The sequence below is a fragment of the Desmodus rotundus genome, chromosome 11 (assembly GCF_022682495.2).
Source record: "Desmodus rotundus isolate HL8 chromosome 11, HLdesRot8A.1, whole genome shotgun sequence".
NCBI classification, from domain to species: Eukaryota; Metazoa; Chordata; class Mammalia; order Chiroptera; family Phyllostomidae; genus Desmodus; species Desmodus rotundus.
This window is the reverse complement of record NC_071397.1, coordinates 8,887,360-8,905,398: the sequence shown is the minus strand read 5'-3', so window position 1 is coordinate 8,905,398 and position 18,039 is coordinate 8,887,360. Positions and strand designations below refer to the sequence as shown.

The following is an 18,039-nucleotide window of genomic DNA, read 5'->3' as shown; positions in this document are numbered from 1 at the left end:
CGGGAAGCATTCTTCCCAGTCACGCATTATTGTCTGTGAGGTATGGGCAGTTTTTTAAGCCTGCGATACTGTTCCTTTGCCATTTACATGCTAATAGAAGTCTGAAAAGTACGGCGCTTTTCTGAAATGTTCAGGGCTGTTTTTATTATATGTCACGTTGTAAACAGCGTTCTGTGACAGGTATTTTCTCTCTTTGTCTTCTATTGAGCTAATTAGTGACTTACACTGTAGCAGCATCTCTCCCAGCCTCACTGTGTGAAAACGCCTGCTACCGTGTGCCTTCCATGCAGCCTCGGCTGGCAAATGATTGGGGGCAGATGTTGGTTAGCACATCAGAAGGATCAAGGCTAAAATTTATTTTTATGCTTTTATAGAGATACAGGCTTTTTTGTATATGCCCTGCCCCTTCACCCCTCCCCCCTCCCTTTAAATAAAAATGTTATGACCTCCTGTAATCCGGAGCAACTGTCCTTGATTCAACTTTGGGCTGTTTCTGTTCTGTCCCCACCCCCACCCCATCGTTGTGGGATTTGGGGAGGATTAGCAGGGCCGTCTGGCAGAGTTTAGAGCCCAGAAAGCTGGTCTTCACTGCTCCCTCCCATTGTCAGAATACAGAGCTCTTGTCATTGTCTTTAGGACCCAGCGGTCCTTCTCTTGCTGGGCCCCTTATGTGAGGGGTGGGAGGGCAGCACTGTGGCTAGCAAGTTAGGAAGATGCTTTTAGACACTCGAATCTACCCAAAGGAAGGACAGGCCCTACTTTGCTTCAGCGTTTTCACAATGCAGCTGAGAGTGGCTGAAAGATAATTCATAGCTTGGCTTTAGCACTTTGTCACATTGGTGTTCTGCCCTTTCCTGCCCCTGCTCTATCTTTCAATCTCTGACATGGGAAAGGTGATGTGTGGTATATGTCATGTGCTCACTTGGATAGACCATGTGGATATGTTCAAGAAGCAAGAACTTTGACTTTGAGATAAAGTCCTAAGGGTCAGTTTGTTCAGTGAGGAATATAAGTTTAATTGCGAACTAAAGGAAGGGTAGAGAGGGGTTTGCTGATTTATCAGTTTTGAGCCAAAACCTCTCTGGTATTCTGGATAATTTGTGGTACTTATTTCTGCGGTTTTGGACAGAATAATAAGATCAAAGTCCCCGTTAGAGTTCATTAGAGTCCACCTAACAAAATGTTGCCTGGATGTGGCCACAAAGAAAATCAGGTGAGAAAATGTGTGAACAGCTCTGTTCAGCCATCATTGCTAGTAGCATTATAATCAGAGACCTCCAGCCTTGGGCAGCGCGTCAGCATTCCTGAACAGAAGACACTTCATTTGCGCAAGCGTCCATAGAGTATGTGGGGCTGTGTGTTTTGCTCACATTTACTTCCTTTATTCTCCCTTTTTTCTGTGGTCTAACACAACAACCTATATCAATTGTCCAAATTATTTTGGAAGTTCATGGCTGGATATTAATTAATTAATTACACTCTTGTGTTGTAACATCTAAAAGAGGTTAACGGTCAGATTTTTAAGCAACATATATAAAAGTAAAATATCCAAGTGGACTGATCACATAAAGAGGTATTATGAGTAAGTAAAGGTGAGAAAGTGAACACATGACTATGGAATTGAGTATACTCATTTTTTTTTAAAGATTTTATGTATTTATTGATTTATTTTAGAGAGAAGGGAAGGAAGGGAGAAAGATGGGAGAGAAACACCGATGTGAGAGACATACATTGATTGGTTGCCTCTCACATGCCTTCATCTGGGGACCTGGCCCACAACCCAGGCATGTGCCCTGACCGGGAATCCAACCAGTGACCTCTCGGTTTCCAGGCCGGCACTCAGTCCACTCAGCCACACCAGCCAGGGCCTGAATATACTCTTTTAAAAGAAACATTTCTAAAATGTATAGCATAGTTTGAAGAACTGGTAACAGTGCATTTCACTTGAAAGTTATGTGTACTTTAATGAAGAGATCAAACTCATTTGTGCTTGGCCTCATTGTCTACTCCCTGCTAAAATCCCAAATTGGTTAATTCCCAGTTTCCAGTTACATTGTTAATGTGCTTCTTGAATTCTTTTTTTATCTTCATAGGCAGTTCAGCTTAGCCTATAACTAGTAATAAATTCAAAATCTGTTTTAAGCTATAAATTCAGTAATCCTAATATTTTAAATAAATACAAAATAAAACATATAATTACTACTTTTTGTGTATCAGATTGAAAGATGAAACAAGTTGGTGATAGCCGGTAGTGAATGAGGATGTGGGGAAGTTGAAATTAAGTTTCCTTGGAGGTGAATGTAGCCATGTCTACTGGAATTTAATGTGCATTCCCTGTGACCCAGCAATTCCACTTCTGGCAATTCGTCCTATAAATACATTCATACAATTGCATGAGAACTGTAGTACAAAGTTTTTCTTTATAGCTTGTTTGTTACAGCGAAAAATGAAGTTCCTCAGGGGCTGGTCCACACAGCAGAGCGCCACTAAGCTGGTAAAAACGCAGTGCGCCTCTGTGTCCTGATGGAGAAAGATGTCCGCAATAAAGCTAGTTAAAAGTCACACGATAGGATGATGTTTGTAGACTATCCCTAATTTTGTAAGGTGTGAAGGACTGTCACTGAGGTGTTCCCTTTTGGGGGGAGGAGATAGCCACTTTTTATACTCTAGATGCGTCTATACTGTTTACTTTTCATGAGTATGTGAGGAAGCGGTTAACTGAGAACATCTTTATGGTGGAAACCTCTGTGGCAGTAAGGGGAAAGAGGGAGGAGGCCGGCCAGAGTGCAGAACTGATCCATTCACATGAGAAACACCAGTCATATTTTTGAGTCAGAAATGTCTGGAATGCAGAAAGCGGGAATAGAGTGGAGGTTGAGGCCATTTGGGAGAGGCTTTACAGGTAATAGAAAGAGCCTGCATTTGATTGGTCAGTGATCTATAAACTGGAGATGATAATATTACTTAGTCTGCCCTGAATGGTGTGGCTCAGTGGGTTGGGCATTGTCCCACAAACTGAAGGGTCGCCAGTTCGATTCCCAGTCAGGGCACTTGCCTGGGTTGCAGGCCAGGTCCTCCCTTGGGAGCTGGTGAGAAGCAACCGATTGGTGTTTCTCTCACATTGATGTTTCTCTCTCTGTCTCTCTCTAAAATCAATAAATATATCCTTGTGTGAGGGTTAAAAAAATGTAAAAATACTGAAGAGTCATAATATTAGAGCTCTAATGCATGGTGTCCTACAAGTTGCTATTGGTTTTGTTTACCAATATTGATCGTGTAAGTATATTAACATTTGGGGTTTGTAAAAAAGAGGGGAACAGGTAATTTGGGGAGAAAGCATCATTTTCTGTGCCCACGGGATGCGGAATAGCTGTATCACTTTCCCCCAAATGTGTTAATCAGTTTTGTTAGCAGTGCTGCATAATGAGCATATTAGCTACAACACCTACACTGGCAGCCAGCAGCCGGCTCGTGAAATCCGAGAAAACAGAGATCTGGCGCGAAGTGTTCCTGGGCTGTCGAAATAGCTTTTGCGGGAAAATTACACGGAACAAATAAAGTAGACAGAATTTCTCCAAAAAGAAATAGGTTCATCCCTGAGAGCCATGAGAAAAGGTGTTTTACCTGTAAACTGAGATATGACAATGTAATTGTGTAGGGCTTTAGAGTTCTTTTTGCATTTCAACTTTTCATTTAAGTTTGTCATTTAAAAAAAAACTTCAGGGTATATTTATATTTTATGAAAAAACAAGTGTAAAGTTTTATACTATAAAAATTAAATTCCTCTATTTTAAGAATGATGAATTTCTCACACTGTAATATATACTGTGTTCCAATCAAAATTACTTTCCCCTTCTACTTCCAGTTGAAACATATCTTAAAACATATGAAATATTTTTGAGGATTCTTTAAAAAAATCCTTCAGAAATAATAAGTAAAGTTTATATATAAGCACAGTACTTGGCACTTGAAGTGTTCAATAAATTTTTATTGAATAAATTAATGCATGCATGAATGAAGATATTCTGAATTTGGACTTCATGCTCTGTGATTTGGGCACAGTCTGGCATCGGTGTATAAAGGCCCTCTGTTCAGCCCCCTTCCTGTGCCCAACTTCCTCTCCCACCCCACAAGCACCCTCTCTAATGTATTTGCTATATGTCCTTAATTCTGTATACATCTTTATAAAATACTTAGTGCTTCTTTTGTGTGTATGCACCTTTAATTCCAAAATTCCTCATTATATCACACTACGATAGAATTTGGCTATAGAATTCTCCCTGTAAAAATGCTATAGATCCTGCTCAGTTTTTACTTTTTTTCACTAACTACTGATTTAAGAGCTATGTGTGTTTTTAGATGTACATTTGGCTAATTGGTCCTAACTGCAGTCTCCATGCAGTATTCCATGGTGTGTATCCATTCCCATAGTGATGGGTGCCTAGGCTACCATAAACGGTGCTACCAATCAACAGCCCTGTGCGTGTCTGTCAGGGACTCATTTGAGAATTTCTCTGGGATGCAGACTCAGGAGCGGCACTGTGGCGTCATAAGTATTGTCAAGCTGTTGAATCAGTTTCCATGCCACGGGCATCGTATTCCCCACCACCCCAACACCGGGTATTGTCCACGTTGCTAATTTTTGCCACTTAATGATGTCTCACTTTATATTTTGTGAGTTTGAGCATTTCTTCATATTCTAATTAGCTGTTTCCTTTCTGTGAAGCAGGCATAAAACAATAAACAGTATTTTTTAAAAGGAAAAATCAGTTTTATTTTATTTAATAAAGATTTTATTATTTATTTATTTATTTTTAGAGAGAAGGGAAGAGGGGGGAGAGAGAGGGAGAGAAACATCAATATGTGGTTGCCTCTCACATGCCCCCTACTGGGGATCTGGCCCTCAACCCAGGCATGTGACCTGACTGGGAATCGAACTGGCGACCCTTTGGTTTGTAGGCTGGCATTCAATCCACTGAGCCACATCAGCCAGGGCTAGTATTTTTTTTTAAGCTCGAGGAACTTTTGGTTATGCATTATATTTTGTAAGATGTTAATGTACTTTCTCAAACTTCAAAAAGGGAGAATATCATACTTTATGTAGAAGCTTAAAGTATTGTTTTCTTCCTGATTGTGAGAAATTGTTTTTAAGCATTCAACTTGAAAGCTATAAAGTATGCTACATTGTAATCCACCTGGCTAATCTAGTATCATGGTCTTTTTATTTATGCTGAAAACTGAGAGCAAGTGTTTACCAGAATAGATTTGGTCAGAAGGTGCTTTCTAGCCTATTGGATTTTTAGAAAACCACCCCGGACAAAAATCAATAGGAGATTGTAATGATCCAGACGTTTCCCCCTGTCTACAGTGTCCCAGAAGCCAGAAGACCGAGTAGACGGCAGGCCACACCTCTGCTTGCCGGTCTGCGGGGAACCCGTCACAGGGTTGATAGCTGCACACTCAGCACTCCTGGGCTGTAAGAGATGATCCTAAAGATGATAAGCACGTGCCACGTTACACTCCCAGGTTTTCTGTGAGAGGGCCGCAGGAAACACAGACGTGAAGTGTTCGAGGGTAGAGAAGGTCGTATTCCCTAAGTGAGACGCCACTTCTCGGGGTCAGAGGGAAGGCCGGGCAGCAGTGTCTGTTTGGTGCGCGAGTCCCATTCCTGCTTGTTCGACTTCAGGAAGGCGCGAGTGGGCGACTCCCGCGGCTTTCTCCCTCGTTCCAGGGCATTCGCAGTGCTTGTGCTGTCCTTGCCTGGGGAGCAGTGCGGTTTTTTAGGTGTTTTCATTTCTCACTGAAACGTGATGCAGTCCGTTCGTTCTGTTGACTTAGGTTTAGCATCTGCTTGACTGAGTGGAGAAGGACATTCCATTTGTGACATGATGGACATAGCCGTAAACCATGAACTTCCCCAGTAATGTATGCCGTGGTAAACTTTTTCTTTCATTTTTCTTTTTTTGTTGGTGTTATGGGTATGACTTTTGAGTAAGTATCAGCAAAGCATTTTTTCCTGCTCTTAATTTTTTTTCAAAGTCACACTTTATGCTAATATACAGAGTTTTCTAAATGTTTTGATACTGCTCTGCCTTGAACATTTATTTTTCTCTCATGTTTTTTTCCTCGGAAATCTTGCTTGACAAATCTTATTTTTAGGTGTGATTTTAAAACATCTTTTTAAGACTTTCAAGGGTCTTTTAAAATGTAATATTTTAGGGTGGAAGCAAGGGAGGGGGGTGGGTTTGGCTGGGGTGGGGGAACAATGCAGACAACTGTAATTGAACAACAATAAAATAATTTTAAAAATGTAATATTTATCAGTGCTAACTAACCCTATCCATATATAGCATAAAAAGTGTGCTCCCTGCCTTTCCGCTCTGCAACAATATGCCTTTATGGGCGCCTCCGTTTTCTATCCTTTGAGCTGTTTCTTTTGATATTTAGTGACATTTTTCTAAACCTTGGGCTTAGACCGCTATTTTCAAAAATCTGTCCAGGTTGTTTTCTAGACCCGCACAGCTGTTGTCCTGGGATCAGCCTTCCTGCAAAGCCGAGCTGTATGCCCTCCCCTCCCTGGGACGGGGCCCCATGCTTCCTGCATGTGCCCCTCTATTGGGTACACTTTAATTAAGCAACTCCTCCATAAAGTTCCAAAGAAAAAGGAGCATGGGGTATAAATTTGTGAATTTGCACGTATGAATAGGTCTTTACTTTCTCTCATGCTTGATTTATAGTTGCCCTGGATATAGAATTTTAGATTGGACGGTATTTTTTCTGAGTTTCACAAGCATTGCTCTATTGGTTTCACCTGTTACTGCTAAGGAGAGTCTGATGATATTCTGAGTCTCGGGTTTTCTTTTTCCCTCCTTGGTTACTTTTAGGACCTTTGTCCCTGATGATAATCAGACTCCCTCGGACCTTGTTTTATCTGCTGTGCTGGGCACACTGAGGGCTTCAGTTTAGAAACAGATATTTCTTACTTCTGGGATTTTCTTGAATTCTTAAATTCAAACCAGACTGTCCCTTCTTCCCCAGTTTTCCTGTTCTTTCTCTCTGGAACTCTTATTATTTGTATTTAGAACTTAGGGACTGAGGAGTCTTTGAATTTTCCTATCTTTTCTATTTCTCGTCTTTCGTTTTGTTTTACTTTCTGGGAGGCGTCTTGAACTTTCCTCTTCAGACTCTTCTAATAAATTTTATCTATTTTCTATCTTGTTTTTAATTTTTATGTGTTTTTGAATGTTGCTTTTTAATAGTTTTCTATTTTTGTTTTATGGATAAAACAGCTGAGTATGTTAATTATAATTTTAAAAAATTTCTTCAGCCTCCTTCATCATCTCTGTTTCCTTAAAATACCTTTACTTGATCATTTGTTTTGGTCTTTCATTTAGGGAATTTCCTTAAATGTATAGCCTTGGGTATCTTACCCATATTCCAGAATGAGCCATGGGAAAACTGAAAGCTGAATTTGCCACAATAGGGGCTTCTGAAAGTAAACTGGTGGTCTTTATTATAAGGTGATTAGCCATGGACCCAGCTTTGGGGGCTGGGGTTGGACATGACCTCTAGCAGGCAGGTTTTGTAGGTGTTTTGCTCTTGGCCAGGTTCTTCCCTATTGAGAATGCTCCAGCCATGGGCTCGCACGCCTGGCTGCAGCATTTGGGTAGCTGAGTGCGGAAAGAGCCGGGGATATTTGACTGGCAAGTTTCCATCAATCCCGGTCTTTTTAGACCGGTAGAGCTACCCCTACTGGTGCCTGAGTCCAGAGCCCCTTTAGTTTCCGGAGAGCAAACTTCCCCTCTGCTGACCAGTGGATACCTGCAGTTAAGGTGGGGATCTTGGGGTGGAATTTGCACCCTGTTCTCCTTTTTTCAGGCCTGCCTGCAGTCTCCACTCTCTGAAGCATTCTGAGCTTTTCTGGGTTATTTCAGCACAACTCAGTTGGCTTTGGGCTTCCCCTTAACATGCTCTTAGCTTTTGCTTTCTTTGCTCTGCTCAGTCAAATAACGTAACCGTTTGCTTTTCAGCTTCCAAAAACTTTGTTGGAGTTGTTTCCTATTCTTTGTCCTTGTATATTTTATGTTTTTAATGCCATTTTAGTGGAGTTGCAAAGGTAGAGAGCAAGGGTAAATGCAGGTGTTCAGTGTTTCATAGAAAATTCAAGTTTACTTCTTTAATGCTTTGTTTCAACACGAGACTTAATAGGTGAATTGCTTATAGCACCAATTTTCAACCGATGTGCCGTGACACACTGGTGTGCCGCAAGAATTTTTAAAACGTGCAATACCTTACTGTTTAGTCAGGGGCATGGACCTTTTTCCCCATAGATTGTCAAAGAAAAAAATGACAGCAGCCAATATAACAATAGCTGCCTGGTGTGAATGAATCGAGATTATACCTATTTCTTGTCAGATTGGCAAAGAATATATTTTTGGTGTGCCACAGAATTTTAGAAATTAGTTTATGTGTGCCATGAGATGAAACAGGTTGAAAATCCCTGGCTTATAGCAATTGCAAATTTTTGCTACAGTAGCAGAATTGTATAAGACATAAATTCATTTGGTTTTTGCTATCCTTGTAGATTAATGCCTAAGCTTGCTATAAGAGAATGACATCTGAATGACTTTGGGAAGTTTGTAGGTAGGTGACATATTAAGGTTATCAGTCACTTAAAATGTTCCTTTTGCAGACGTGGAAACTGAGACACCTGTTTCAGTTGAGAAGCGGCTTACTTACATTCTCCCGTGTACTGAGAACTAGAACGGAGTCTCTTCTCCAGGGCTGTCCCTTCTCCAGGGTGGTTCTGTCCTCATTAAAGCACCTGGAAGAAGGAGTTTACCCGTTGCTCATGTCCCCCAAATGTCCTGTTAACTTAGCGTAGGTTTTAGGTTTCAGTCATGGAACTTTTTTAATATTTGGACATCTAGTTTTATTTTGGTGAACTTTAAAACTTAAGAAAATTGGTCTTACTATTTAAAGATGCGTCTGCCTTGAAGAATTTATATCACGCATTTAAAAGGTTTCTTTTTTCCTCCTACTGTTCCCTTCTCAGTAGGTTCCAAAAGTTCTCTGTGGGGGAAGGCAGAAACTCTTTCCTGGATATAATTATAACAGGTAAAACAAATTAGTATGCTTGTTACAGTTTTTAAATAATGTGGAAAAAAGAAGCAGGTTTTGTAAAAATGGCAACAGGTTTCTTTGGAGATATCACGGAATGCTTTCTGTACCAGCTTTTAAATTCTTAGTTCTTCTCTTCCAAGACCTCTTCCTACATTTTACCCTGTACTATATAAACCTTTTGTCTTATTTCTCCTTCCCTCCTCTAGTTTGCATTTTGTACCGTGTGTCCCAGAACACCAGTAAGTTCTACGTTGACCAAGAATTCTTTGGTGTTTTTCATTTGTGTATAAAATCTACAGTGCATAAACCCTGCTTTATACTTTTAAATAAAGTCACTTACGCACATTTATGGAGCGCGTTCTTTGACTGAGGCACCACGTCCCTCTGTGGGTGCTAGTGCCTTCTGGGGTGATGTTAGCGCTTTGACAGGTTCCTGATGGTCGGTACAAGCCCACCTTCTCTCCGGTCACTCGCAAGGCAGCTGAAAGAGCGGGCTTGTCCCCTTCCTGTGTGTCCCATTGGTGACTGGTCCTAATAGCTAGGAGCAGAGGGGGAACCTGCTGTTTGGAAACTAGGGGTCTAATGTCCCCTTATCTGGAAGCGAACGTGTTGGAAGAGAGGCCCTCTGAGAGTCCTTATAACCTTCGGATTTCATGACCATACACAGGGGCTCCCAGTAAGCCAATGACACCCCTTATAACAACCGGCCAGCAAAGCAAAATGTCTCTTGGGATGGAATGGAATCCAGTGGAAATTTTTTATGACTGAGCTAAGCTGTTGCAGACACCATCTGAAGGAACCTTAGAACACTTAGAATGGTGCAGCTTTGTGTTTTTCTCTCTCCCTCTTCCAAGCTTAAACAATGCGTGCTTTCTCATTATCCTTTGGGAATGTATGTTTGACTTTTTCTAACTTTTATTTTTTATTGCGAAATATGATATATGTGAAATACATTTAAAAACATACATACATTTTAAAGACTAGTATTACACTAAAAGCTGGGGTAACCATTCTGTAACTGTGGAAGTTCCCTGTGTGGTCCTCCTGTGTGCCCCATCTCAGGTTTAGCCACTACCCTGGCTATTATCAAGAAAGTTAGGATTTTGCATCTCATTATTATGTTTTAAATTCTAAAATTGAAAGCACAATAGCTCAGTGATGAAATGCCTTCAGTCTTCTTACATGTATATTTTATTTATTTATTGAGGTATAATTGACATACAACATTATATTATTTTCAGGCGTACAACATAGAGATTCAGTATTTGTACATATTATGAAATGATCGCCACAATAGATCTAGTTAACATCTGTCATCGTACGTACTTAAAAACACCATCTTTTTCTTACGACGAGAACTTCTAAGAATTACTCTCTTAGCAACTTTCAGATACGCAGGACACACACGTTTACAAAAGTCACCATGCCGCATGTCCGAGCCCCAGGACTGACTGACTTTCGAACCAAAAGTTTGTGCCTTTTGACCCTCTGCGCCCACTTTCCCCCTGCACCCTCACCCCCACCTCTAACCCCACCAATCTGCTGTTCGCTGTATCTCCGAGCTTGTGTGTGTATGTGTGTGTGTGTTTCTTGTTTTGTTTGGTTTGGGTTTGTTTTACTTTTTTAGATTCCACGTACAAGTGAAATCGCCCAGTATTCATCTTTCTCTGACTCATTTCACTTAGCATAATGCCCTTAAGTTCATTTGTATTGTCTCAAATGGAAAGATTTTATTTGATTTTATTTTTATGGCTGAGTAATATTCCTGTGTGTGTGCGTGTGTGTGCGTGTGTGTCTCACATTCTCTTCATTCACCCATTTAGGAATGGACACGTGGGCTGTTTCCATCTCTGGGACATTGTACGTAATGCTGCAGTGAGCATGGGATGGGAGTTCATACTTCTTTTGAGCTAGTGCTTTTGCTTCCTTCACATATATTCTCAGAAGTGGCATGGCTGGATTGTGTAATAGTTCTACTTTTAATTTCTTGAGGAACCTCCATACTGTTTTCCATAGTGGCTGTACCAACTTACATTCCCACCAACCATGTATAAGGATTCCCTTTTCTCCACGTCCTGGGCAACATGTATTTTATTTTTTACAGAGGGTAGTACTAGGAAAATAGTAAGTGAACTGTCTGAGTATTTACTTCATGCTATTTCTTCTTCTTTTTTTAATCTTTATTATATATTTTTTCCATCACCATTTAGTTCTGTCATACGCCCTAGCTCCCAGCAATCACCACACTGTGGTTCATGTCCATGAGTCATTTTTCCTTTTTGCTCAATCTCTCCACCCCTTAACTCCCCGCCCCCCCCGACCCCCTGCAACTAGCTGTCATCTGTTCTCCATCTATGAGTCTGTCTCTGTTTTGCTTGTTAGTTCAGTTTGTTCATTAGATTCCACATATGAGTGAAATCATATGGTATTTGTCTTTCTCTGCTGGCTTATGTCACTTAGCATAATGTTCTCCAGGTCCATCCGTACTGTTGCAAAGGGTAAACTTTTCTTTTTATGGCCGAGTAGAATTCCATTGTGTAAATATCCTGCAGTTGTTTTATCCACTCATCCACTGATGGACATTTGCTCTGCTTCCATATCGTGGCGATTGTAAATAACGCTGCAGTGAACATAGGGGTGCTTATGTTCTTTCGAATTAGTGCTTTGGGTTCCTTCAGATATATTCCCAGAAGTGGGATCGCTGGGTCAAAAGGCAGATCCATTTTTAAATTTTTGAGGTATCTCCATGCTGCTTTCCGTGCCAGTCTGCATTCCCACCAACAGTACCAAAGGGTTCTCCTTTCTCCACATCCTCGCCAGCACTGGTTGGTTGCCATTTATTCTGAGCACGTTACACATCCTACCTCCCCGACAACTGTATGAGTTAGTTGAGGAAATCGAGCCATGGAGCTAGGAATTTGGTCCCACTGGGATTCTAATTCAGCCAATCTGGCTTCTAAATGTGCTCTTTTAACTACTATTCCTAATTAGGGTATTGTTAAGATCTTCATTTATTTTGCATCTTTGGATACTCTAACCAGATAACAGTATAGCCATCAAGTTCTATGTTGTTTCTGCTGGAATCATTCTATGGAAAGTTCTACAGGCTTTTAGATCTCATTGTTTGCCACCGATAATATAGTCCATCAATTTACCGAAATCTTACTGTAGCTTTACTATTGTTCCTTTCAGAGCCCTTCTAAGTTTTAGTTTTTTAATGGAATTTTCAGGGAAAACCAATAATATCACTTGTATTTGTAGAATAGTGAATAGTGGTATGTAGGTTAGAGTTAACTTTACTTTTTTAAAGGGCTGTGGTTATAGGAAGCATTTTTCTAATATACTTAAAAATTCTTATTTAAAATATTTTCATGTTTGTAAGGCAAGTAACTTTGACACTTCTTTAGATATGATCTTCAAGAGATACTTTTAAAACAGTTATTAAATCTAGTTAGTGAATTAATGTTTCCTTTGCAGTGTTTTCTCTGAAAACAACCTGCTGTAATAAGTCTTCATGTTTAAATTTTAAAGTTAGAAACTGTTTCTTTAGGACAAGTGTAAATCTACAGCTCAGTAACTTCTCAGCAAGGCGGGTTAAGTGTCTCAGGATATTGCCATCTGCCAACTAAGTTTTACCATGGCGCAAAACTTAACTAAACCTCATGTTTTTTTGCACTGACTGCTGGAATTGTGCTAACTCAAAGCAGTTATTTTGGGTCGAGGCTCTGCTGTTTTCTTGCTGAGTGATCCTTTGCTAGTCATTTAATAACCAATTTGAGTATCCATTCTTCATTTGTAAAGTGCTGCTGACACTTCATTGTAAGAATTAACTGACACAGCATGGTATCTAGTAGGAGTATAATAAATGTTATAAATGCCCTCTTCCAAGAAAAATTGCCACACTGCTGACAAAATTGTTGTACAGTATTTATAAATGTGCTTGGTAATGATAGCATTAATGTTTTAAAAATGGCTTGAATGGATGCTGGCGGACTGAACCCTACCCATTAATAATATCATATGTGGCGAGTATAAAAAAGCAGGATTAGGTTTAAGCACAGGGATGAAACGGCGACTCTGGCGTGTGCTGTGTGGAAGGTCATTTTGTGGCTAACACTGGGGCCCCACGAACGAAATGGGGTTTGGTAGTGCTTTCGTTTGCATATATTTATCTTGGATGACTGGGGAGGAAGCAAGTACATCATGCCGTTGCTTTCAGCCCATTTTAGTTTTTTGTGAGAAGGAATTCCCAATCTGGCTAAGACCTTATGCCCTTTAATCCTTATTAAGCTGTTAGTTAAGACCAGCATTAAATATTTAGTTAAATAATATTTAACTAAAATAAAGACCCAGGTACCAAACACATTTTAGGATTCCTGAGCTCTACCTGAAGATCGGGCTCTGTCATCCCCGCAAGCCGCTCTGCCTCCTGGAATGTTCAAGTATCAATGCCTCTCTCACCAGAATAATGATCTCAAGCCTTTGCTCTTTCTGGTAGCAAGAGAAGAATAGCTGGCCCGTGTGCAGCTCCTGTCCGTTTGTCATGCGCTTAGGCACACAGTCTCTTATTTCCTCTTCACAGCACCCTTGAAAGGGAGTAAGAGTCAATGTTACATCCATTTGTAGGTGAAGATGTGGAGGACCTGATGTTAGTGAGTTGCCCAAGTTCACACTGCTAGTAAGTGAATAACCGGGGGCTTAAACCCAAGCCTTCCGATTCTAAATCCAAAGCTTTTTTACTCTCCCATGTTCTTATGCTCCTTGTAAATTAACAGACCCACTTAATCTCTTACTAGATACGAAAGTCAATCAACAAGGCAGTGGGTTCCTAAAGCCTGTTTGACCCTGACCATTGCAGAGACGGTTGGGGAAGAACGTTGCTAACGCGGGGCGTGGCTCTCTTTCAGTCCAGACGCCGGGTCTTGTCCACGTTGTAGTATTGATCCCGGTTGTTCTTACGTAGGAGGCCAAGAGAGGGTGGGGAATTTGGTGCTAGTACGAAAATGTACCTTTGAAAAGGTGATAAAAATTATAATTTACTGAAGTAAATGCCATGAGAAGTTTTTAATTTAAAAGACATTATAGATGTTAGAAAGCGTGAGACCTAAGAAGTAAGCTTTGTGATGAACTTGAATGTATGTGTGTATTTTTAAAGCTTCTTGTTTTAATAAAAAACAAGCACATATTAACAGCCTTAATGAATGTCAGATGACTAAAACAGAACAAAAAAGCGATCTGCACTGCAGGTAGGAAAGCAGACTTCCGGGCTTCAGAGAAAGGTGTGTGTGTGCACCTGTGCGCGTGTGCGTACCCCTGGGGGTATTTCAGGAGAGCCGTCGTTCCAGTCTGGAAAATAAACGCACAGGCCATTTCCGACGACTGGGATTGTTCCACCCGAAGTGAACACAGCGGTTAGAGCATTTTTTAAAAACAGCAGCAATTGCACTCATTAAAAAGCCTTTTCATTGAAGGAAAAAACCTTTCTGTATGCAGTGAGAACACAACCCGATAAAGTAACTATTTCAGTTCTTTTCAGAGTTGATTGACTTTTTAAAGGCCTTATGCTTAGTCACAGGTTAGATTTTTATTTACCAAATTTTACTGACGACAAGGATCTCCTAGGGCACCTATGAAACACATGAACGCCTGGGTCCCACTGCAGACGTCCAGGAAAGCTGGCCAGCTGACAGGTGCTGTGGCTCCCACCACAGCAGCAGCACTCCGTTCCGGAACTGCTCTGGGGTCTTCTCCTTCGCCCACCCCTACCCACCACCCTGGGATATTTTTTGAGGAAAAAACCTCAAAGTCCCTCTAATGTTACTGGATTTTCTTTGAGCATCAAAATACCTTGTCTTTAGAAACACACACGAACAAATTGAATCCCTTTGTGAAGTGGCTCAGGATTGAGGAGACGCGGAGATTAGCCTGGCTTCTACCCAAAGCAGTGCTGGGACCCCCAGCAAATCCCTTAACTTTGCTGGGCCTCAGTTTTCTCTTACAAAAAAAAATTGGATCATGTCTGTCTTGTGGACCGAATTTTTTTCTCCCTTAGTACAAAATTGCTGCCTAGTCATGATAAACCTAAATTTAAAAGAGGGGGTCCTATATCAGTGATTCACTCAAACAACAATATAAAGACAAGGGGACACAAAGATGAATGAGAAACAACTTTGTCCCCAGGGAGCTCACAATCCAGGTCGTCATGTCATGTATACTGTGTAACAGCTTCATAAACCCATGCTTAATGGTGAAAAAAAAAACATTTTAATAAGCAGCTTGTAAGAAGTCAATCCAGCTGTGTCCAGATGGCTCACGTGGTTGAGCGTGGTCCCGCACACCAAAAGCTTTCGGATTCAATCCCCAGTCAGGGCACATACCTAGGTTATGGGTTTGATCCCTGGTAGGGGTGCATACGAGAGGCAACCAATCGATGTTTCTCTGTCACATCAGTGTTTCTCTCCCTCTCCCTCCCCCTCCCTTCTTCTCTCTCTAAAAATTGATAAACATATCCTCGGATGAGGATTAAAAGAATGAAAGAGAGAAGGAGGGTGGGGAGAGAGAGAAAGAAAAGAAAGAAAGGAGGAAGGTAGGAAGGAAGGAAATTTATTTGGCAAATGAACTTAGATTTTACCACTAGGTTATTCTTAACCATGGTCAGAGGGTGTGAATGCAAACTTAGCACCCTTTGTGTTTCACAGAAAACCATAAATCTCTGTTTCACAATTTCTGTGCAGAGGTCCTGAATTTGAACTGAAATCATTATTCAGGGCTGTTACTGGGTAAAATCCATGGCAAACTAATAATTTAGAATCTTAGAACAGTCAAGTCAGCAGACCTGGTGTCTTTTGTTGCACTGAAATGTAGAATGTTATGTTTCTTTTGCATCTTTAACTACTTGGAGTGCGATACTAAAGGTAAAGAGATGAGGGATCATCAGCTATGTGCCAGGCAGTGTACCGGCATTTTACTGGTTTCACATTTGACCTCACACCAGTGCTATGACGTAGATGGGAAAACAGGCTGAAGGAAGTTCAGTCACTTGCGTACGGTCTGTGCTAGAAAGTGGATACCCTGGTGATGACTGCTCTCTGTTACTATCTACATCTTGCCTCGCATGACACCAGAAAGCCTGAGAGTTCAGCAAATTTCGTTAATAGATCAGCTTGAATATGCTTGTTGGGGACCTTATTTCAAAGACCATTGCAGGGGTGTCCAACCCGCAGCCCGTGGGCCACAGGCAGCCCAGGATGGCTGTAAATGGGGCTCAACACAAAATCGTAAATTTACTTAAAACATGAAATTTTTTTGTGATGACATGTTGCAGAGTATTTAATGTGTGGCCCAAGACAACTCTTTTCCTTCCAGTGTGGCCCAGAGACGCCAAAAGGTTGGACACGCCCAGGATGTCATCCACATTCTGTTTGTTTCTACCGAAGTGATTTATTTTATGTTCGTATTCGGTCATTTCCCTTCCTCCATTCAAAAGTGTATTGCAGTAGTTTAAGTGATATAAGTGGGGCCTTGCTGGAAAATATTTGAATATGTGGAGTCTTATTAACAGTAAGTGATTTATTATAATTTCCCAGTTTTCAAGATCACCATCCTAATTATTGAAGTCATTACTCTTTAAATTAATAACTGTTTCATAGGGCTTTTAAGCCTGCCTAAACTCCATGTAAGTAAATATCCTAGGTGCTGTTTAGAATAGAATTGATGATTGTGGTCAACTTCTAGGGAGATCCAAGCACTAGTTAGAATAACTTGGATAGAGCCCTGGCCAGTGGCTCAGTTGGTTGGAGCGTCGTCCCGGACTCCAAAAGGTCGCAGGTGCTCTCTGGTCGGGGCGTGTGGGGGAGGCAGCCACTTGATGTTTCTCTCGCACGTCAATGTTTCTCTCTTCCTCTCTGAAATCAATGAATATATCCTCAAGTGGGGATTACAAAATAATAAAAAAAAACTTGGATTTAAGTGTAATTAAGTTAATCTTTAATCTTTTGGTGTTCTTATATTGAAAGTAGGAATATTTGGGTAGGAAAGAGGGAAATTTTGAGGATATAAAAACCCCATCCACATAATGTTGGCTTAGCCTCCCAGATACGGTTGCCTCAAATCTGCATCCTAGAAGGTGTGGAGATGCTAAGCTCTTTCTAAAAATATTTGTGCCTTTCCTGAGTTTTATCTTACAGCAGTTACTCCTGCCTCCTAGACCCCTATTTTCTTACCTTGCACCTTGAATTTAATATAAGGCACTGTGGTGCACTCAGATGTGAAACTGGGTTCTTCCTCTGAGTTTTAGAAAGACCCTAGTTCACGCAGGACATTCGTGGATGTGGTACGCCTAACTGAAGAGAGGAGACAAAACAGAGGAGGGTATTTTCACAAAGAAAAGTTCCTTCTAGGAGGAATTCTTATGTCAGTTATTGGATGACAAAATAGGCTGACAGTGTACTAATTTCAAGCTTTTTGAGTCTTGCTTTCTGAATAAAGTGTCCGAAGCCTAAAAAGTGATTACACATGTGGTTTGTCCAAATCGTGTGCTCTGGATATCTTTGGCCAGTCTGATGTCCTTGCGTATAGAATGTGTGCTGCTTTTAAAAAGCATGCTGCTTCCCTGAACGGCGCTGACCCACCTGACACAAAGGGGCCATCTCATGGCATCTTTCATTATTACATATTTCACTTACACACAAATCATTTAGCTTTTGATACACAAGAACTTTTGTTGCCATGAACTGGTTTGGGTTTTACTGACAGTTTGGGGTTGGTTATACATGTAAAGACAATGTATAATATCTAAAACCTAAGGCAAACGCAGAGGTGTATTTTTCAGGACATAAACCTTTATTTCCACTTATGAATCAGCCTGTTCATTAGTGACTTAATCTTTGATTGCCCTGAGCTGAAAAAAGATCACAG

At 40.8% G+C, this 18,039-nt stretch overlaps 1 protein-coding gene across 5 annotated transcripts in view; it reads left to right on the top strand.

Moving 5' to 3' along the window:
* The window catches only part of USP49 (ubiquitin specific peptidase 49), an 84,747-nt gene that overhangs the window by 21,868 nt on the left and 44,840 nt on the right, over positions 1-18,039 (top strand). The gene's annotated exons all lie outside the window — the stretch shown is intronic.